This window comes from Crinia signifera, chromosome 4, assembly GCF_055691185.1.
Source record: "Crinia signifera chromosome 4, ASM5569118v1, whole genome shotgun sequence".
NCBI lineage: Eukaryota > Metazoa > Chordata > Amphibia > Anura > Myobatrachidae > Crinia > Crinia signifera.
Window position 1 is genome coordinate 299,694,561 of NC_139220.1, and position 23,685 is coordinate 299,718,245.

At 43.9% G+C, this 23,685-nt stretch overlaps 1 protein-coding gene and 1 long non-coding RNA gene across 7 annotated transcripts in view; one reads left to right on the forward strand and one right to left on the reverse strand.

Annotated features, from left to right (window-relative positions):
• Nucleotides 1-23,685, forward strand: part of NFIX (nuclear factor I X) — a 126,407-nt gene that overhangs the window by 29,707 nt on the left and 73,015 nt on the right. The gene's annotated exons all lie outside the window — the stretch shown is intronic.
• The window catches only part of LOC146075700 (uncharacterized), a 122,484-nt gene that overhangs the window by 1,730 nt on the left and 97,069 nt on the right, over nt 1-23,685 (reverse strand). Inside the window, exon 2 of the long non-coding RNA XR_014473616.1 lies at nt 22,315-22,450. This is a non-coding gene — a long non-coding RNA (uncharacterized LOC146075700). The remainder of the gene's footprint in view (nt 1-22,314; nt 22,451-23,685) is intronic.

Below are 23,685 nucleotides of genomic sequence, written 5' to 3' on the forward strand. Positions count from 1 at the left end.
GCACCAAAATAATAAAAATTCGATATAGTTGAAACTCAAAAGAAAACAAATCACTGTATTTATAAGTTTCGTTTATATATATATATATATATATATATATATATATATATATATATATATATATATATATATAATATTACAGTGACCTGCTAGTTACTAATGATTGAGGAATATATTTTAAATACAAAAAGGACAAGTAAAAGCTTAAGATGACATACATGTATTCATTTTATATATACATCTACAACTATATATATATATATATATATATATATATATGTATGTATGTATACAGTATCAATTTTTTGTCTAGAGAACACCCTGAAGGATAGAGATTTGCCAAATAACCCATTCTGTTTGTAAAGGTTTATTAAATACCTCATTTTGTTATCTGTAACTGTTTTTAATGATTAATAGAAAGTGAACAAATCATATCCTGACACGAACCATTAGTGTGAAAATATTTTTTTTGCGAAGAATCAGGTTTTTGGGAATAGGGTGTTTGCTGCGGACTTAAGTAGGTTAAAGCAACAAGTGGACCATCTTACCATTTAGGGGTAAGATTTTCCTAGGTGAAAAAATGGCAATGATTCGCAGAACAGTCTTCAATCATGGGCATTTTCACCCATTTGCAAGTATGTTTTCGTCCATGCCATTTTACTTTTTATGTTGCATCGGCACGGGCAAAAACTGACCCAAAAATGGATGAAAATGGCCTTCAACAAAACATGTGGATCCACAGCAAATTTTTGTCTGTGACGGCATGGAGATTGACTAGGGCGGACCTAATTCGCCCTAAAGATGGGTGAAAAATTTGCCATGGATTAGATTATATAACAATGATCCTTTTTCTACTACCATATGTGAGCCTATTTTGCTGTACTAATTATTTACCTTCTTATTATTCATATTTGAGTTACTTCTCAAGTCCACAATATTTCATCTATGTATGTAAAAAGGCTAACGCTGCTCCTCACCTCTGTGGCGCTGCAAAGAGCCAGAGGAGTGGACCCGGCGGAGTTCCGCTCGAGGCATATATACACCTTTGTATCTTACACCCACCTCCATATCCTGCCCCTATATATATATATACTCTTCCATATTATGCACCTTCACACAATATATACTGCCCCTATATACTCATATCATACCCTCCAACATGACCCATTCCATTGGGTACAAAATGCTCTGTTCCTGGACTGCTAGTGGCAGTTACAGAGGTTGGACTCCAGCACAGTCCAATATTCAAAGAGGGGTGTCACATCAACTGCCAGTGAGTCCAGGACAGTGATGTTTGAGGTGGCATTAGGTGTGGCTCCCCTATTTCAATATTGCACAGTGGTGCAGCCCTACCTCTGTAACTGCCACTAGCAGGGAAGTCCAGAAACAGAGCATTTTGTACCTAATGGAATGGGTCATGTTGGAGGGTATGTCATATGCTATGCTGCAACCCCAGGTTATTGAATCCCAAGACTCTTCAACAAGTAGCAGCAGTAAACAGGAAACAAATGCAGGAACCACCAGACGCCCCCACAGCGCAGGTACCCTGGCACATGGCTGCTTACCAGTGGGGGAGGTGATTTACCTTGTGTGGGGTGAGCAGTGTAGTGAATGTGAAGAGCAGGGGTAAGTGCTAGGGCAGAAGATGATGTAGGTGAAGAGGAGGCATATAAGCGACTCCACTGCTTTTTATATATATATATATATATATATATATATATATATATATATATATACTGCATGCTGGTGATGAAGTGGGGACCTGTGCTTGTCCCTCCCGCGTAGGCCATGCCCAGACCCCTCCAGCCAGTTGCTGGTGGCTACTAGTCTCCTCTACTCCCAGACTAACTGGAGCTGTGCAGGGAATGATGATCTTACACATGCCAGTACTGATGTATATAGTGCAGTATCATTAGAGCCTGCCCATTACAGGTATACAATATCTATCTACAGTATCTACCTATATAAAGAAAAGGAGAACGCTGCTTCTCACCTCCATGGTGATCAGTGGTATACATCTACTCACACACACACACAGCTGCCCAACATGACAGAGTCCTGCCTCTTAGTAACAAGCGTTCCAGAAACCCACTAGCTCCTGTGTCAGTGTAGAGGGTGTAATGCAGTGTATGGGAAGTACTGGGTATGTTACAGGGGTGGAGCTATATAGCATGTGTGTCAGGAGTGTAATGCAGTGCGTAAGCGGGTGTGTGTGAATCATAGGGACAAAGTTATATCACATGTGTAGGGAGAGTAATGCAGTGTGTATGCTATAGTGGTGGAGTTATAGTATTAGTGTCCTCTATATTAGGTACACCTTTCTAATACTGGGTAGGATTCCACACTATACCTAGAGCAAGCTGATATCGTTGGGTGTGGTATAGGGTTCCGACAGTCGGGATCCCGACAGTCATTAGCCCGACATCGGGATCCGGACTGCCCGGACTCAGATAGCATGGCGAGCGCAACAAAGCCCCTATTCTCCCTCTATGGGGGTCATGGACCCCCACGAGGGAGAATATCCGGTGGCCATCGGGAACACGTCTGTCTGTGTTTTAACAGTCAGGATCCCGACGTCGGGTAAATGACTGTCGGGATCCCGACTGTCGGGACCACGTCCGGCACCCGATATCGTCATGCCATGGATTTATTAAGGGGCTGGAAGTAAGACCTCTGCAGGTCTCTTTAGAGTCTGCCAGCTGGTGCCTGCTTCAGGTGTCAAACCCTTGTCTGAGATCTGAGACAATTAGGGATATTGCCCATTCAGAGCTTTGGAAGTAATCATACTAGTAATGTCATACGTTGCTTTTCAGTTGCTTTTCTTGTTTTTGTTTACTGTTGTCTATTATTACTTATGGAAAGAATAAAGGCCCTTATTCTGGTTGGTGCGGCCGGAGCCGCATATGCGGCTCCGACCGTGCAGGCGAATCCCCACCTTCAATACGGATCGCCACGGCCGTCCGTACGCGGACATGTGGCGGTCCGCATGAAAATGGCGGGGGATACGCCTCCACCATCTTGGAGCAGCCCCCTGCATTCGATGGTCACCGACCATCGAAGGCAGGGCCGCACGCTCCACCAGCGCCCGCACCCATAGACCTCACGGACACTTGTCCGTAAAAGCATGTATGGGGGCGGGCAGCTGACATCCGGCGATGTCAGATGCCCGCCCCCAACACATGCGTCACAGCCTCATTACCATGCGTACGCCCCGCGTTTGCATGGGAACGCCCATGAAACGCGGGGCGTATGCATAGGGAAATGAGGCTAAGTAGCCCCTCACGCCCCTATCCACCCCCTTTGCGGCGTTAAAAAAAATTGTGCGGCGATTTCGCCTGCACATGCGCAGAGTGCCCTCTGCACATGCGCAGACCGAAAACATCGGCGGAACGGCCGCATGCGGCCGTTACCGCTTAGAGCAGAATAAGGGCCAAAGTCCCATACACACTACAGGACTGCAGCCGATATATAGTTAACCATATCGGCCGCGGCTGCGGGTGGCGGATTTTGCCCGTACACACTCAATGTTATTGGCTGCCAATACCGTTCAGTGACATCAGCGGGGCCTGCTGAACATGCAGGTCATTTGGTTTTGTTGCCAAATTGACCTGCATGTTCAGATCTCACTCATCGTTAACGACGAGCGGGAGCGCACTTCTTTAATGATATTGAGTGTCCAAACTAGATGATATTGTGAACAATAGCGTGCAGAAGCCCCTTTCTGAGCAATATTGCTAACAATATCGCCAAGTGTGTATGGGGCTTAATTTGCTGTGTTTATATACATTTTGAATCTTCACAACATAAAATTTTATGTATAGGGAGTGTAAAGCTATGAAAACATTGGAACAGTAAAGAAGGAAGAGTTATAAAATATTTGTTAAGTTTTCCCCTCCAAGTGTCAAGTGCAGGTGGCACAGTAATGTGATTAGGGTTATCATGGCTCCACCCTAATGTACATAAATGCACCCCAAGTGCAGCGATCATATGACAGGACAGTAAGTGAGAACCTCACTCCAATTAGCCGAGACCCTACAAGGGACATGTGATTGTCCGTCATTTCCCCATATTGATCTTCCATGCATACTGTAGGGAGAGGGTATATGGGGTAATAGGAGGAGACATAGGGAGATGGTACTGTATATGGGGTAAAGGAAGGAGACATAGGGAGATGGTATATGGGGTAATAGGAGACATAGGGAGAGAGTATATGGGGCATTAGGAGGAGATTTAGGGAGAGGGTATATGGGGTAATAGGAGGAGATATAGGGAGAGGGTATATGGGGTAATAGGAGATATAGGGAGAGGGTATATGGGGTAATAGGAGGAGATATAGGGAGAGGGTATATGGTGTAAAAGGAGGAGATATAGGGAGAGGGTATATGGGGTAACAGCAGGAGATATAGGGAGAGGGTATATGGGGTAATAGGGAAAGGGTATATGGAGTAATGGGAGGAGATATAGGGTGAGGGTATATGAAGTAATAGGAGGAGATATAGGGAGAGGGTATATGGGGTAATAGGAGGAGATATAGGGAGAGGGTATATGGGGTAATAGGAGGAGATATAGGGAGAGGGTATATGGGGTAATAGGAGGAGATATATGGAGAGGGTTTATGGAGTAACAGCAGGAGATATAGGGAGAGGGTATATGGGGTAATAGGAGGAGATATAGGGAGAGGGTATATGGGGTAATAGGGGAGATATAGGGAGAGGGTATATGGGGTAATAAGAGGAGATATAGGGAGAGGGTATATGGAGTAACAGCAGGAGATATAGGGAGAGGGTATATGGAGTAATAGGAAGAGATATAGGGAGAGGGTATATGTGGTAATAGGAAGAGATATAGGGAGAGGTATATGGAGTAATGGCAGATATAGGTAGAAGGTACTGTATATGGGGTATTAGGAGTAGCTATAGGGAGAGGGTATATGGAGTAATAGATGGAAATATAGAGAGAGGGTATATAGAGTAATAGGAGGAGATATAGGGAAAGGGTATATGGGGTAAAAGGAAGATATATAGGGAGAAGTATTTGGAGTAATATGAGGTATAGGGAGAAGGTATATGGAGTAATAGGAGGAGATATAGGTAGAGAGTATATGGGGTAATAGGAGGAGATATAGGGATGGGTACATGGGGTAATAGAAGGAGATATACGGAGAGGTATACGGGTAATAGGAGGAGATATAGGGAGAGGGTATATGGAGTAATAGGAGACATAGGGAGATGGTATATGGGGTAATAGGAGATATAGGGAGAGGTATATGGAGTAATAGGAAGAGATATAGCGAGAGGGTATATGGAGTCATAGGAGGAGACATAGGGAGATGGTATATGGGGTAAGAGAAGGAGATATAGGGGGAGGCATATGGAGTAATAGGAAGAGATATAGGGAGAGGGTATATGGCAGTGGTAGCCAACCCTAGCCCTCGAGAGCTACCAACAGTTCACATTTTCCAGACAACCTAGCTGCTGCACAGCTGCACTCATTAATCACTGACACATTATAAAAGATCCACAGGTGGAGCTAATTAGCTCACTTGTGATTCTGTGAGGAGACCTGCAAAACATGCACTGTTGGTAGCTCTCGAGGACTAGGGTTGGCTACCCCAGGTATATGGGGTAATAGGGACAGGGTATATGGAGTAATAGGAGGAGATAAATGGGTGAGGGTATATGAAGTAATAGGAGGAGATATAGGGAGAGGGTATATGGGGTAATAGGAAGAGATATAAGGAGAGGTATATGGAGTAATAGGAGATATAGGGATATAGGGAGAGGGTATATGGAGTAATAGGAGGAAATATAGGGAGAGGGTATACAGAGTAATAGGAAGAGGTATAGGGAGAGGGTATACAGAGTAATAGGAGGAGGTATAGGGAGAGGGTATATGGAGTAATAGGAGGAGATATAGAGAGAGGTATATGGGATAATAGGAGATATAGGGAGAGGGTATATGGGGTAATAGGAGGAGATATAGAGAGAGGGTATATGGGGTAATAGGAGGTGGTGTAGGGAGAGGTATATAGAGTAATAGGAGGAGATATAGGGAGAGGGTATATGGAGTAACAGGAGGAGATTTAAGAAGAGGGTGTATGGTGTAATAGGAGGAGATATAGGGAGAGGGTATATGGGGTAATAGGAGGAGATATAGGTAGAGGGTATATGTGGTAATAGGAGGAGATATAGGGAGAGGTATATAGAGTAATAGGAGGAGATATAGTAAGAGTGTATATGGAGTAATAGGAGGAGATATATGGAGAGTATATATGGAGTAATATGAGAATAAAAAGGGAGAGGGTAAATAGAGTAATAGGAGGATATATAGGGAGAGGGTATATGGAGTAATAGGATAAGATATAGGGAGAGGGTAAATGGAGTAACAGGAGGAGATATAGGGATAGGGTATATGGAGTAATAGGGGGAGCTGTAGGGAGAGGGTATATGGAGTAATAGGAGGAGATATAGGGAGAGGGTATATGGGTAATAGGAGGAGATATAGGGAGAGGGTATATGGAGTAACAGGAGGAGATTTAAGGAGAGGGTATTTGGTGTAATAGGAGGAGATATAGGGAGAGGGTATATGGAGTAACAGGAGGAGATTTAAGGAGAGGGTGTATGGTGTAATAGGAGGAGATATAGGGAGAGGGTATATGGGGTAATAGGAGGAGATATAGGGAGAGGGTATATGGGGTAATAGGAGGAGATATAGGGAGAGGGTATATGGGGTAATAGGAGGAGATATAGGTAGAGGGTATATGGGGTAATAGGAGAAGATATAGGGTGACAGTATATGGGGTAATAGGAGGAGAAATAGGGTACATGGGGCAATAGGAGGAGATATAGGTAGATGAAATATGGGGGTAATAGGAGGAAAAATAGAGAGAGTTTATATGGAGTAAAAGGAGGAGGTATATAAAGAGGGTAAATGGGGTAATAGGAGTAGATATAGGGAGAGGGTATATGGGGTAATATGAGATATAGGGAGAGGGTATATGGGGTAATAGGAAGATATATAGGGAGAGTGTATATGGGGAAATAGGAAGAGATATAGGGAGAGGGTATATGGAGTAACAGGAGGAGATATAGGGAGAGGGTATATGGGGTAATAGGAGGAGATATAGGGATAGGTTATATGGAGAAATAGGGGTAGATGTAGGGAGAGGGTATATGGAGTAATAGGAGGAGATATAGGGATAGAGTATATGGGGTAATAGGAAGAGATATAGGGAGGGTATATGGAGTAACAGGAGGAGATTTAAGGAGAGGGTGCATGGTGTATTAGGAGGGAATATAGGTAGAGTGTATCTGGGGTAATAGGGGGAAATAAAGGGAGAGGGTATATGGGGTAATAGGAGGAGATATAGGGAGATGGTATATGGAGTAAAATGAGGAGGTGTAGGGGGAGCGTATATAGAGTAATAGGAGGAGGTATAGGGAGAGGGTACAGGGAGTAATAGGAGGATAAATAGGAAGAGGGTACATGGAGCAATAGGAGACGATATAGGGAAAGGGTATACGGGTAATAGGAGGATAAATTGGGAGAGGTATATGGGGTAATAGGAGGAGATATATAGAGAGGTATTTAGAGGTATATAGAGTAATAGGAGGAGATATAGTAAGAGGGTATATTGAGTAATAGGAGGAGATATAGGGAGAGGGTATATGGGGTAATAGGATAAGATATAGGGAGAGGGTATATGGGGTAATAGGAGGAGATGTAGGGAGTGGGTATATGGGGTAATAGGAGGAGATATAGGGAGAGGGTATATGGGGTAATAGGAGGAGATATAGGGAGAGGGTATATGGGGTAATAGGAGGAGATATAGGGAGAGGGTATATGGGGTAATAGGAGGAGATATAGGAAGAGGGTATCTGGGGTAATAGGAGGAGATATAGGGAAAGGGTATACGGGTAATAGGAGGATAAATAGGTAGAGGGTATGTGGGGTAATAGGAGGAGATATAGGGAAAGGGTATATGGGGTAATAGGAGGAGATATAGGGTGAGGGTATATGGGTACTAGGAGGAGATATAGGGAGAGGGTATATGGGGTAATAGGAGGAGATATAGGGAGAGGGTTTATGGGGTAATAGGAGGAGATATAGGGAGAGGGTATATGTGGTAATAGCAGTATATATACAGAGAGGGTATATTCGGTAATAGGAGGAGATATAGGGAGAGGGTATATGGGGTAATAGGAGGAGATATAGGGAGAGAGTATATGGGGGTAATAGGAGGAGATATAGGGAGAGGGTATATGGGGTAATAGGAGGAGACATAGGGAGGGGGTATATGGGGTAATAGGAGGAGACATAGGGAGAGGGTATATGGGGTAATAGGAGGAGATATAGGGAGAGGGTATATTGAGTGTAGGAGATGTATGGGAGGGTATATAAAGTAATTGGAGTATCAGAAAATTGTATATGGAGTTAATAAAATAGTATACATGAAGAGGTTATATGGGGTAATAGGAGGCGTTATATGGAGAGGTCATACAGAGAAATAGGAGATACTGTATAAAGAAACATTATATATTTTATAAGCTACAGGAGTCATTAGAAAAAAAGGATCAATATAAAAATTATATATAGAGTAATAGGAAGAGCAATAGAGACAAGATATATAGAGTATTAGAGACGGTATATACAGAATAAGTAAGGTTATAGGCTGCCTATGTGTTGTAAAGCTTGGAACATATAAGGTTGGACATAGAAAATAGAAAGCTGTCTTGTGTAGTAAATTCTGCAGACGAGACACATGAAATAGCTCTGTGCACCTTCTAGTGTGAATATATGCAATTGGGGGCCAAATCAGGGCATATAAGATATTTGCCCTGACACTTTATCCACAGACGGCCCCTGAGGCCCACTACTCTGTGTGCACTAGGCTATATTTCCCAGCAGTAGTGGGGTTAACAGGTCTCCGTTCTGTTACTTCTCCTCCTTGTTTCCTTGGCTTTGGGCCCACGGCCAGCGCAAGTCTTGATTTAAACCCCACTTTACAATCACCTCATCAGGCTGCCCCAGGAAATGACAGGCCCAGCAGGGAGGGGTCGTGTGTTTAACCCTTTCACTCCCCAGTGACATATGCACCCTTTTCCTGTGATGGAGGGGTTACTGGACCTTAATTTTCTGTTGGGCTCTTGCAGGATTATATAGCTGGTAATGGCCACAAATAAATACTCTGACTTCAGCAGACATTTATCTGCCCACTTGTCACACTTCATCTTCTTCCTTATGCTATAATGTCTCTTTTCTATCAACTATCTCTTTCTGTGCTTGTATAATCTCTTTCTGTGTGCTCGCTTCTCTGTATGTTCTCCTCGTTCCCTCGCTCTCTCCCCCTATCCCAGGCCCATAGTACTTTGATCAAAACAAACTTGTGTGAGTGATATTGGAGTTATTTCAGGTCGTGCTGGCTCAGACTCAGGTCTGTTCTGCATTAACTTGCTTTTTTTATATATATATATTTATATATATTGTGAGCGTATCATTATTAAAGGGAAAGTGTCCTTTTCCAAAGTGTGAAGAAATGACGCCTCCATTGTCCTTACATATCAAAAGATTACCTCAAATGTCACACTATTACTGTCCGTGTCACCCTGTGGTGGGAGGGACAGACCCAATGTCACATAGATTATTTCTGTCCGTGTCACCCTGTGGTGGGAGGGACAGAGCCAATGTCACATAGATTACTTCTGTCTGTGTCATCCTGTGGTGGGAGGGACAGACCTCTTGTCACATAGATCCCTTCTGTCTGTGTCACCCTGTGGTGGGAGGGACAGAGCCAATGTCACATAGATTACTTCTGTCTGTGTCACCCTGTGGTGGGAGGGACAGGCCCCATGTAACATAGCTCCCTCCTGTCTGTGTCACCCTGTGGTGGGAGGGACAGACCCCATGTCACATAGATTACTTCTGTCTGTGTCACCCTGTGGTGGGAGGGACAAACCCCATGTCACATAGCTCCCCTTGTCTGTGTCACCCTGTGGTGGGAGGGACAGACCCCATGTCACATAGCTCCCTCCTGCCTGTGTCACCCTGCAGAGGGAGGGACAGACCCCACGTCACATAGCTCCCTCCTGCCTGTGTCACCCTGTGGTGGGAGGGACAGACCCATTGTCACATAGCTCCCTCCTGCCTGTGTCACCCTGTGGTGGGACAGACCCCACGTCACATAGCTCCCTCCTGCCTGTGTCACCCTGTGATGGGAGGGACAGACCCCATGTCACATAGCTCCCTCCTGCCTGTGTCACCCTGTGGTGGGAGGGACAGAGCCAATGTCACATAGATTACTTCTGTCTGTGTCACCCTGTGGTGGGAGGTACAGAGCCAATGTCACATAGATTACTTCTGTCTGTGTCACCCTGTGGTGGGAGGGACAGAGCCAATGTCACATAGATTACTTCTGTCTGTGTCACCCTGTGGTGGGAGGGACAGACCCATTGTCACATAGCTCCCTCCTGCCTGTGTCATCCTGTGGTGGGAGGGACAGACCCCATGTCACATAGCTCCCTCCTGCCTCTGTCACCCTATGGTGGGTGGGACAGACCCCATGTCACATAGCTCCCTCCTGTTTGTGTCACCCTGTGGTGGGAGGGACAGACCCATTGTCACATAGCTCCCTCCTGCCTCTGTCACCCTGTGGTGGGAGGGACAGACCCCATGTCACATAGATTATTTCTGTCTGTGTCACCCTGCGGTGGGAGGGACAAACCCCATGTCACATAGCTCCCCTTGTCTGTGTCACCCTGTGGTGGGAGGGACAGACCCCATGTCACATAGCTCCCTCCTGCCTGTGTCACCCTGCAGTGGGAGGGACAGACCCCACGTCACATAGCTCCCTCCTGCCTGAGTCACCCTGTGGTGGGAGGGACAGACCCATTGTCACATAGCTCCCTCCTGCCTGTGTCACCCTGTGGTGGTACAGACCCCACGTCACATAGCTCCCTCCTGCCTGTGTCACCCTGTGATGGGAGGGACAGACCCCATGTCACATAGCTCCCTCCTGCCTGTGTCACCCTGTGGTGGGAGGGACAGAGCCAATGTCACATAGATTACTTCTGTCTGTGTCACCCTGTGGTGGGAGGTACAGAGCCAATGTCACATAGATTACTTCTGTCTGTGTCACCCTGTGGTGGGAGGGACAGAGCCAATGTCACATAGATTACTTCTGTCTGTGTCACCCTGTGGTGGGAGGGACAGACCCATTGTCACATAGCTCCCTCCTGCCTGTGTCATCCTGTGGTGGAAGGGACAGACCCCATGTCACATAGCTCCCTCCTGCCTCTGTCACCCTATGGTGGGTGGGACAGACCCCATGTCACATAGCTCCCTCCTGTTTGTGTCACCCTGTGGTGGGAGGGACAGACCCATTGTCACATAGCTCCCTCCTGCCTCTGTCACCCTGTGGTGGGAGGGACAGACCCCATGTCAAATAGCTTCCTCCTGTCTGTGTTACCCTGTGGTGGGAGGGACAGACCCCATGTCACATAGCTCCCTCCTATCTGTGTCACCCTGTGGTGGGAGGGATAGACCTCATGTCACAGATCTCCCTCCTGTCTGTGTCACCCTGTGGTGGGAGGGACAGGCCCAATGTCACATAGCTCCCACCTGTCTGTGTCACCCTGTGGTGGGAGGGACAGACCCCATGTCACATAGCTCCCTACTGCCTGTGTCACCCTGTGGTGGGAGGGACAGAGCCAATGTCACATAGATTACTTCTGTCTGTGTCACCCTGTGGTGGGAGGGACAGAGCCAATGTCACATAGATTACTTCTGTCTGTGTCACCCTGTGGTGGGAGGGACAGAGCCAATGTCACATAGATTACTTCTGTCTGTGTCACCCTGTGGTGGGAGGGACAGACCCAATGTCACATAGATTACTTCTGTCTGCGTCACCCTGTGGTGGGAGGGACAGAGCCAATGTCACATAGAATACTTCTGTTTGTGTCACCCTGTGGTGGGAGGGACAGACCCCATGTCACATAGCTCCCTACTGCCTGTGTCACCCTGTGGTGGGAGGGACAGAGCCAATGTCACATAGATTACTTCTGTCTGTGTCACCCAGTGGTGGGAGGGACAGAGCCAATGTCACATAGATTACTTCTGTCTGTGTCACCCTGTGGTGGGAGGGACAGAGCCAATGTCACATAGATTACTTCTGTCTGTGTCACCCTGTGGTGGGAGGGACAGAGCCAATGTCACATAGATTACTTCTGTTTGTGTCACCCTGTGGTGGGAGGGACAGACCCCATGTCACATAGCTCCCTCCTGTCTGTGTCACCCTGTGGTGGGAGGGACAGACCCCAAATCACATAGCTCCCCTTGTCTGTGTCACCCTGTGGTGGGAGGGACAGACCCCATGTCACATAGCTCCCTACTGCCTCTGTCACCCTGTGGTGGGTGGGACAGACCCCATGTCACATAGCTCCCTCCAGTCTGTGTCACCCTGTGGTGGGCGGGACCGACCCCATGTCACATAGCTCCCTCCTGCCTGTGTCACCCTGTGGTGGGAGGGACAGACCCCATGTCACATAGCTCCCATCTGCCTCTGTCACTCTGTGGTGGGCGGGACAGACCCCATGTCACATAGCTCCCTCCAGTCTGTGTCACCCTGTGGTGGGAGGGACAGACCCCATGTCACATAGCTCCCTCCAGTCTGTGTCACCCTGTGGTGGGCAGGACAGACCCCACGTCTCATAGCTCCCTCCTGTCTGTGTCACCCTGTGGTGGGCAGGACAGACCCCACGTCCCATAGCTCCCTCCTGCCTGTGTCACCCTGCGGTGGGAGGGACAGACCCCATGTCCCATAGCTCCCTCCTGCCTGTGTCACCCTGTGGTGGGCAGGACAGACCCCGCAGGACAGACCCCATGTCACATAGCCCCCTCCTGATTTGTTTCCTGCCAGTATCACCCTTTGGAGGGAAGCTACAGCATCTATCCTGTGTCACTCTGTGGGGGAGGAGAGCCTTGGCTTCTGTCTGTGTCACTTTCTCTGGGCCACAGGTCTCTTGTGCAGATTGTCTCAATCCTGGTGTAATTTCCTCTGACATTATATCCTGTCTAATATTATTCCATGCGCTACAGGACGGCAAGTTCTGTTTTAACCCATTAACAGCTAAATGCTCAGGAAACAAAGGTTAGCCCAGACTGAAGTACACCAGCGAGGACATAATTTCACTTATGCACAGACCGTTGACCTCCCCTCCTCATACCTCCCAACAGTCCCGATTTTCACGGGACCTTCCCATTTTTCTGGGGCGGTCCTGTGTCCCGCATTGGGGGGGGGGAGCATTTGGGATTCACCCCAGCTCCACTCTGCTTCCCGGAGACAGAGGGGCTGGGGGCATCGTGCCCCCACAGCCGCGAAAATAGGGAGTGTCCTTGCAGGAGCCTCTAGGCCACGCCGCAAAATTTGGGACAAAGGTCCCGATTTCAGCTTTTTATAAGTTGGGTGGTATGCCTCTGCCAAATCACATCACATCTGGCAGACAAGATATTAACCCTGTGACTGCCAACGAGTGCTGTGAGAGATCCTCAAAATGTCCGCTAAAAATGCCAACGTTGCTCACAGCAAATTCTCCCTCTAACAGACAAAACCATGTGCACTGCAGGTGGGGCAGATGTAACACCAGTGGCGTAACTAATAATTGTGCGCCCCCCTGCCGAAAATGCAGTTTTTTTCCCCCTCAGGATGCTCTCTGATCACTCAGCAGCACATATTGTGCTTTTGTAATACCCCTGTACAACGGGGCAGTCTGGCAGGGGATGTTGATGGACAGGGGGGTGTCCGAAGGTGCGCACTATATTCACTCTTTACTTTTCCATACCCCCACTTCAAAATTTCCATACCCCCACTTCAAAATTTCCACTTCGACCACTGTATATATATTATATATATATATATATATATATATATATATATATACTGTATATATATATATATATACATATATATATAGAAAGGAGGATCCTGTGGCACTCATCCAAATAGAGACAACGACTTAGGTGCCTTTCAATCCCAACCGGGAAGAACGTAGTAGAAACAGCAGACGGCACTCATAGATTTTGTAATACGATTACTATAAGTAAAGAGAACACAAGTAATGTGCGTCAACGTTTCGGGCGCATAGCCCTTTATAAAGACATATACTGTATATATATGTATATATATATATATATATATATATATATATATATATATTCATTTATTAATAGCAAATGCTTCAAAAGCTAGTAAATGTAGTTTCACTTGCTGCCAACAGATGGCAGTGTTTCAGAGCCACACGGACACTAGGCATATATATAGATGATATATTGTCAGCCTAAATGAGTTCATTACTTTTACATATAATCGGGCATTGTTGTATAGAAATTACAAATGCTTTAAAAGTCCAGCAGTTGTTTTATTGCCTAGACAAAGCATAAAAATAATGCACAGTATATATTTCCTTTATATTACACATACAATAAAATGATTTGTGGATGGCGGCACAACATTTAGTATAAATAGCTACACCAATTATTCATAATCAGACCGTGCGGCCCAAAATCCAATATATAGATTTGTTACGTGACTGATTTTGAGGAACCTACCACTGATTTTATGACTGCGAGATGTGTCTTGTATCGGGTCAAATATTTTAAGTATGGGCACAAGGGTGGGTCCCAGAAATTGTGCCAGCTGCACATGGGGACTCCTTTCAGTTTCACGGAATTTGCATGTAAATTGCTAATGTGAAATACCTCCCCCCCAAAAGTTGCATTTTCTTAGCTTTCCGAGCTGGATCTATATAAGAAATGGCTGCGGATCAGCACGGATACCATATGTGGCTCCTTTTTCCAGGAGCGAACAGTAGGAAATGCGCCGGTTTATTTCAGCAGATGTGGCTTTACAGAGCTAGTGCAGTATTACATTATATAACTGTTCATCCTTTGTGCACAATATGCTACAAGTCTGGTCAGTGCTATTAATACCTTACAAAGGAGATGATTCAAGCAGCCTAGCATACAGCTCTGAATCAGACCCAAAGTTGCATGTGCCGTGGAAAATTAAATTAAAGCCAAATGCAAACAAAAATTCAGTTCAAATCAGCAGCCATTATGTTTCCCTTTAAACGATGAAGTGAGGACCTGTCGCCTTGCTGTGGATCGATAGCAAATACCAATGTAATCATGCCAACAGTGTGCGGATACAATACAACAATACAATAGTATCAATAGTATCAATGGGGTGGGATTTAGAAGAACTCAGATGTCAGAAGCAACTGCACATATTCATGACCATTCAGACTGTACATGAGCCTAACAGGCTCCTGTACAAGTCAGCATACTTTATGACGCATTTCGCCAGAGGACACCATGAATGTACTTTGCCTACACGTGCACAGGGATCCGGGCTTTGGATTGACATGCATTAGGTTGACAGTCAAAAGGTCGACCACTATTGGTTGACAGGCATTAAATGGACATGGACAATAGGTCCACACAAGCAAAAGGTCCACATGGTAACGTGAAAAGGGAGTTTTTCATGTTTTTTTTAAATGTTATTACCGCTTCTTCATACTTTGCCCTCCTTGTGGACTACGATTGGGAATGGTAAAGTGTGCTGAGCGCAGCGGTAGTGGAGTGCACTCAAATCTTCACCCCAAAAAATGTGAAAAACTCATATTGACCCTTTCATGTGTTGTCCATTTGTGTGTCGTCCTCTTGCTTATGTCAACATTCTTTCCATGTCGGCCTTGTGCTTATTGACCTTTCGAGGTCAACCTTACGGCTGCGGACCTAATTACTGCCAAGCCTGTGATCGGGTCATTCATGCGCCTTCACCCTACATTTGGCCTCGCTAACTGCAGAAAGCCGAGGGACACATATAGAAGAATGGACCAGATGTATTATAACGGGGCTCATCGCACCACTATAACACTTCGCTCTGAGGTCAAGCAGGGAGGGACACCGACAAGATGTATTAACATCTTGGACCTTATTCTGGTTCATACGCAGCGCTGTGAATTTTGCCGACCATCGAATGATTTGGTGCATACACACAAAACGAAGGCACTCTGGTGCTTTGAGTGTTCCCTGTACGGGAAGAGGGCAGCCAGCTGCATCACTACCTAATTTCCATGGAAACACCCATGAAACGCATGGCGTTCCCATGGGCGCATCCCCTCGCCTCTGCCTCACACCCCCTAGTTGCATTGGTGGGTGCGAACGGGGCGGCGAGCTAGTAGTTTGCTATGCCTGCTCTCACCCAGTGTATGCACATGCGCACAAACGAAAACGTCAGTCCCCCATGCGATCAGACTAGAATAACCCCTCCTTGTCCGCCAAAGTGGGGGAGCGTAAACTCCTGCCTCCGGCAGACAGCGCATCAGTTCAGACTGACGCACATTCTCTGCCTGCCCAGATGGCTCTTCTGAGCATGTGCGAGATCTCGTTACTCATGTGAGATCTCCAGCGCAGCCTGGAACCGGCAGCAGGGACAGCACTGTCCATCGCCACCCTGCAGTTGATAGTTCATACATTTGCCCGTCATTTAGCACACATCAGCCCCTTCATACATGGGGGAGAAGCGGTTTAAGTGCACATAACATGTGCTGGTACCCATTCTCCCCCATAATGCACCTTCATAATCTGCCCCAATGTTGATTTGTTTTTGGTGTCTATGTCGACATGGACACTGTATGAGCTGCTTTAACTGAGTATGCCGTGTGATTGGAGAAGGCCATAACATTGGGATCAAAGGTCTAAGGCCCTAAAACCCATAACCTGTTCACACTGTCATGCAGCCTGTGCCACAGGCTAACGTGTATTCATTAATGTTCTTAATAAACAGCTGCCAGGAACCTGACATCCTGACATACAATATTTGTGTCTTATATATGGCTGGCGATTATCACAGAATGTCTGGGACACTTCCGAATCATTGGGAGACCTTCCAGACCCTTCAGGGAGAAGATACGTCTCCCCAAAGGTTGTTCCCCAGTATACAAAGTGTGTGGAACACATTTCAGCAATGCAAATCACAACATGTGACATCTTACCAGCATCTCACCCCCCTGGCAGGAGAATCCCAGCACCAACTACTACGGTACATCATGCTTAGACAGAGCACGGAACCCTGAGTCGCTGCGCTTAAACTGCGTAATACAAATATCTAATGGAGGTAGAAGTGGAAGGGTGGAGAGATTGGATTACTTGCTGAAGAGCTTGCACTTTATATTACAGAGGAGATGAGCTACACAATATATAGAACTTTACGCTGAAAGTTTAGTACTGTAGAATAAAGGCCCCTTCTGGTCTTTGTCTGTTTTGTATTTAGTATTTCTACCTCTTTTTCTCTGTCTCTCTTTCTCTGCCCTCTGGAGGGGATTCTGCTCACGTCAGCAGCCGGCTCACACCATTTGCCATGTGTGCCAGGGTGACACCATGCCAGGGTAACATCGTCTGTTACCGTGGTAACTCTCCCCCTTCTCCAAAACCTTTCCAACCCTGCCAGAAAAAATCCAGAGAGAAAAAAGGAAAAAAAGAGAAGGCCGAGGGAGAAATGGGTGTATGGGAGCAGGGGAATGAAAGCAGGAGATGGAGGGAAAGGGGGTGAGAAATGATAACTTCAGAAAAAGGAGAAAGAGAGAAATAAAACAAATACAGTATAACAGAAGGTGACCCGAAATTCTGAATAGGAATGGGAGGAATAGAGGGAGAATGGGAGAAAGGATTCAGGGAAGCGCAGAAACCAATCAAACAAAGGGAAGAAATGAGAGAAATTGTGGAAGTTAGACAAAAGAGAAGGTCATAGTAAAAGAAAAGATGGAATAACAGTAAAAAGCTGAATGAATAAAAAGAAAGTAATAAATAAATAAAGAATCATATATGATTTCCCATATGAGGAAAATCAAGGCCTGGGCCAGAGCCTCTATTCCTCAGGAACATTGCACAATGTGGGTAATTACAGAGAAGACTTTGCTTGTTTTTGCGGGAAGATCCACAGAGCAAGGTTCTCCTGCTCGGATAAACAGCCATTAAGGTAGCACATGAGGGTCCGGGAAAAACTTGTCTCTAATTGAATCTGCCCCCAAGGATAAAACAACCAGCCCTAAAAAAAAACAAAATAAAAAAAAACTGATCCACCTCACTTATCCAAAAATGCTTCTCACTTGCTTCAAAATATCACCACATGCCCTCAGACACCCCAGCTGCTACTAAATAGCCCCGCATCAGCTCCATTGTGTAGCTGTAAGATGCCAGCAGAATGCACAGCACTGTGCTGGTCTGATGGCAGGCGCACTATGGTATACGTAGCTGCACGGCGAAAGTGCATAGAGGACTCTAATCATCAAAGGGCTTCCTTCTGTTCATGTGGCCTCAAATGGTAGCAAGGGTCCTAGATGCGGCTTGTAACCGGTTACAATGTGTTGCTTTCACTGAGGAGCAGTAACAGATCAATCATGGTCATTAAAGTACTTAGTAGCCCTTAATGGTAATCTTAACCTTCTGAAGGTTAATTGTTGACGCTCTCTCTGTGGCCCATCACCAGCATATATGCCTAGGTTAAACCTTCAGCTGCTTAATACACTGTGTCATCCAATTATACGTTGTATTTGCACCTTGTAAACAACCGCCACCTTTACAAATGAGCTCCTCGGACAAACCACATTTCAAGAAACCAGGGAAAGGACGGCAGCGATACTTTCTGTAAATGACTAAATAAAACAACCAGTTGCCCAACCAGTAAATGACTGTCAGGAGGTGAAAATAAGAGCGCAGGATTGTTACAAGTCCTAAACAAAGAACGGGACCCCCTGCACCCAGCTGCGAGCCAGCAAAACAACCCAGTGTAAAAGCTTGCAATTAGAATGATCTGGATTCTACTGAATTAGATCACCAACATTGGGTCAGGGTAATCAATTTGGCATTTAAAAATAAAAAGGAAAGCTTACTGGAATATACTGCAGCCCGACTGACAGGCAACTCTGCCAAGTATTTTATCTACAAATCCATTATATACACTATGTATAGGCCAATACTATGCAGCTATTTTACAACAGTGGTACGTTTTAGAATTATACTTTGAATTGATCAAACATTTGGCCCTTTCAACGAAGTAAATCGCCAGGACTCACTCTAATTATATTTCCAATACCAATTTAGGATATTGACTCATGGTTAATATTTTGCCACATTAAGTGGTGTATTTATTAATAGGACTACATATTACCGTATATACTCAAGTATAAGTCGACCCGAATATAAGCCGAGGCACCTAATTTAACAACAAAAAACTGGGAAAACGTATTGACTCAAGTGGGACCCTCACTCGAGTATAAGCCGAGGGGGGCTTTTTCAGCATAAAAAATGTTCTGAAAAAGTAGGCTTATACTCGAGTATATATGGTACTTATTAATCTGACTCCAGTAAAGCTGCGCTGTCTCTTTGTGTGGTGTCATTATTGTTGTTGTTGTTTGTTAAATAAATAAAAAGCTTGGGAAGATGAGCGATATACTGTAGTAGAACGTACACCGACAGTACTGGCTTGGAGCGGGAAAGGTTAGCTGATGCAAGAACCCAGATTTGCAGATTTGTAGATGCCAGATTTGGACTTTTTCAAATAAATAATAATTAAAATAATAAAATATATTAATTTTAGATTTATAAAAAAAAAATATATATATATATATAATGTATACATTTTACAAAGGGTTAATAAAAATGTTTTGAATTTTTTTTTTTTAATCTATATATAAAGATTGGGGGGGGGGGGGGGAATACTACCACCACCATACATGTTAAATAGGTGCCTAATGCGGAGCATGAATAAGCTTTCCTTGGCAAAAGTGTTTGTATAACAGCTGCTCTTTCTGACATAGTGATCGTCTTGGGCAACTCTTTCATCCATAGGGAAATGCAGCGCATGAGTGATGGCTACCCAATGTACTCAAAGGACTGAAAGATCAGCCCTCCAGCCTCCAAGAGAAGCACACACTGCCCCAATTTCAAGGGGCAGATTCAATTAAGTTCAAGGGGACCTTGAAATGCGCACAGTGCGGGTATTTAGGGTAGGGGAAGCCATGGTTTTATTTGCTTTCAGATCTATGGGTTGTGAGCAAAAATAAGCAATGTTCTCCTGCCAGGATGAAAAGCAGTAAGCAAATCATAGAAATCATAAATTAAGTATAAGAATTAGAACATATAATTATAACGTGACACAGAGGGTAGAGAGAGCCAACCTGTGTAGACCCACCGCGGACCATACTTGTCATAAAAAGCCTCCCGTGTGCCCTCTGACCCTACTTGCCACAAGAATCTCCAACACAGAACATACATAGATAATCAGACGGCCAATAAGAACCATGTATCTTATCTAGTCTGCCCTTTTAGGGTGCGGTTACTGAAGCCCCACAGCCAGAGTCCACTAAGAACGGGGAGAGAGCACATGGGTCCGAGTAGGCTTTACCATGTCCTCCTACTATAGTCAGTTGGGTGTGATCTCCATGCCTTGTGCAGGGGTCATTTCACAAAGAAGGAAGCTGCTCAGATACATTAGTCCGATCCAGCTCACAGAGTGAATCTTACCAGGGCCCACCTATCTCCCTACACTGCAGATACGACCCTGCCTTTCCTCTTCCCATAGAATTTACTTAAGGCATACATCCTAACATTTTAAAAATGGTGTTGTTTTGACACCTTCCATGTATCTGCTGTGTACGTGTGTGAAACCAGGCACGGCCTCACCCCTTGGTGCATGATGGTTTGGTTGCATGGCCGTGTGTCATGCCCCCATTTCTCATAACATTGGGGGCTTGTCCGGTGCCTTGAAAGCTGCTGGGCAACCCATGGCCAGTGTGGCTAACACAACCTATAACTAAACTTGTTATTCCACATAAATTATCCATATAAATCCCAATATAATTATAACGTCACAGAGGATTTCAATGTGCAGTACATAAGCCGAGTGCAAAAATAGACGGTACATTGTGTATGATTCCTCTGGAAGTTGCTGGATGCGAAAGGAAAGTGCAATGTGGTAATTTCTAAAGAAACAATCTTAATGAAAAGCAAATGCAATCAAACAATTCAGTTAAACACAGAGGTCACAGAAAGTGTCACAAAGCCTTCTGCTGCTGCTCTGGCCTGCGCTGTATCGCAATGCATTTATGTCTGGGCTAGCTTACAGATGCCCCTTCTTCTCCAATGTATCAGTAGTATAGCAGAGTGTAAGCTCTGCAGTTCTGAGTCTTTTGTATCATGGATGTACATTGCTTAGTGTGTATTAGAGTGCTAGCTTTTCACCCTTCAAATTATACAGATACTTTCTATATATTATTAGCAAAATAAAAATTAGCAAATTAAAAGATCAGTTAAGGCATGATAAATGAGAAACTAATTAATTATACTATTGGTTATATGTAATGTGTTTCTACTTGTTCCATTAAAAGTAGGGCAGCATCAATCTGTGTCTATGTAACTGATTCTACAGGGTAGGGAACATGTATAAGTATGTCAATGTGTGAGTCTGCATATACTGATATATATATATATATATATATATATATATATATATATATATAGATAGATATATGTATGTTTGTACTTTTATCCATTCCTACCTACATTATATTGCTGATTCTTCATTGGTCTGTGAGGACGTACCCATTGCTGTGCAGTAAGGGAACTGCATCCCTTCCAGTCAATGCCCTCCCAGTATGTTAAGCCTGGCACATTTTATTCATGATAAATTTATGAAAGGCACCTGCCCAATATTTACCCGGGTGCAGCATTAGGACGCTAGATGTGGAAATCACAAGAAGGACCGAGAATGGTTTATTCAGCTATAATCTGGAGAGTAAGTGAAAGCTAAAGAAGTTATAAACACAGCTTTTATATATATATATATATATATATATATATATATACACAGTATATATACAGTATATATATATATATATATATATATATATACGGTATAGAGAGAGAGAAAGAGAGAGAGGGTGATAGATAGATCTAGATAAATACTGTAGTTTATCTATAAACACATTTAAGGATGTGCATATATATATATATATATAGATAGATAGATAGATAGATAGATAGATAGATAGATAGATAGATAGATAGATAGATAGATAGATACTATATAGCTAGATCTATCAATCTATCTCTCTCTCTCTTTGCAAATATATACATATATACACACCCGCACATACTGTATGTCTGTTTTTAACACACCCGTACACTATACACGCACACATGTATAGTCAATAGATCAACTACCATATAATACTGTATCTAATAAATCTCTCACCACACCTGGAACTGTGACATGCAAATATATCCTGACATCCTGTCTGGGAATCGCTGGTGTAATCTGAATGCAAGCTTTCCTCTCTTCTGGTTATGGTCATTGTATCCCAATGTGTATTTATTGTCCTGAGATTGAGCAGTGCTGTAAAATACACAGCCTTTATTTTCATAAAGAATTGAAAGTAATTATCTCTGGTCACAAAGTGTTCCAAGATTACGGAGTGTTGTAAAATATATGCCCTCATTCTTTATAAGGAATTGGCAGTCATTAACTATGGTCACAAACTGCGCCATGCTATAATATACACAGTCTAGTCAAACCTACTGTACAACTCCACCGCTACCTTATGTATGAATAGCATGAAATAACTGTGGACGGATGTCATATTGTCCGGCTGAAGGGTCTGTACTGCATTATAGAATATATAATATATATACACACACACATATATATGAATATAATCTATGTATGTGTGTTTGTGCGTATGTATCTGTGTATGCATTCATAATTATAATTTGTTAGTATTATTTACAGTAAGTTGTACTATGGTCAGCCAATGATATGTAGCGGCCTGTAAAAAGTTATTTATCTGACGTTATGCTTTGTCAGTGCGGGTGATTTATGTTTCTTTGAATTCTGTATTGTGATATTTTAGATGAATTACTGCATTGTAAAAGAATAGACAGTAAATGATTCATTCCCATACACTGTAGATACATAACCCTCTATGTATTACATTTATGGTATTTCTGAAATTATGTAGATCTTAGTATATCTGTGCAATTCATATATATATATATATATATATATATATATATATATATGCAAAGAGGTCAGATAAGTACATTTATATGAGCTATCATTCACTCATTGACATATTTTTAGCAACGTATAGTTTTCCCATATATATATATATATATATATATATATATATATATATATATCTGTATATATATATATATTACATATACTATATCATGTAGATGTTTTGGATTTATTTTATTTTTAGAATGTATGCTTGCGAGCAGGGCCCCCTGACTTCTTTGCCAGAATGTTATTACCAAATCTTGTTTATTACTGTTCTATTACTGTTTTGTTCCAAATTGTAAACGCAATAGAATCTGCTTTTGCTATATAGGTAATTGGCGATAAATAAATAATTATGTGATAGGCGGTAATTGTAGACTGAGTATATATTTACACTGTATTATGAGTCATTTTGCAACACTAATGATTCTGAATATTCTCAGAGGTGAATGTCGGTCTGTAGTAAGATTTATGGTGTATAATGAAACAATATTGATAACGTACTAATTCCAATAGTTGGTCAAATGTAAAATAATGACCTTTTAGGTAAAAAAGATAGACCCTGTCTT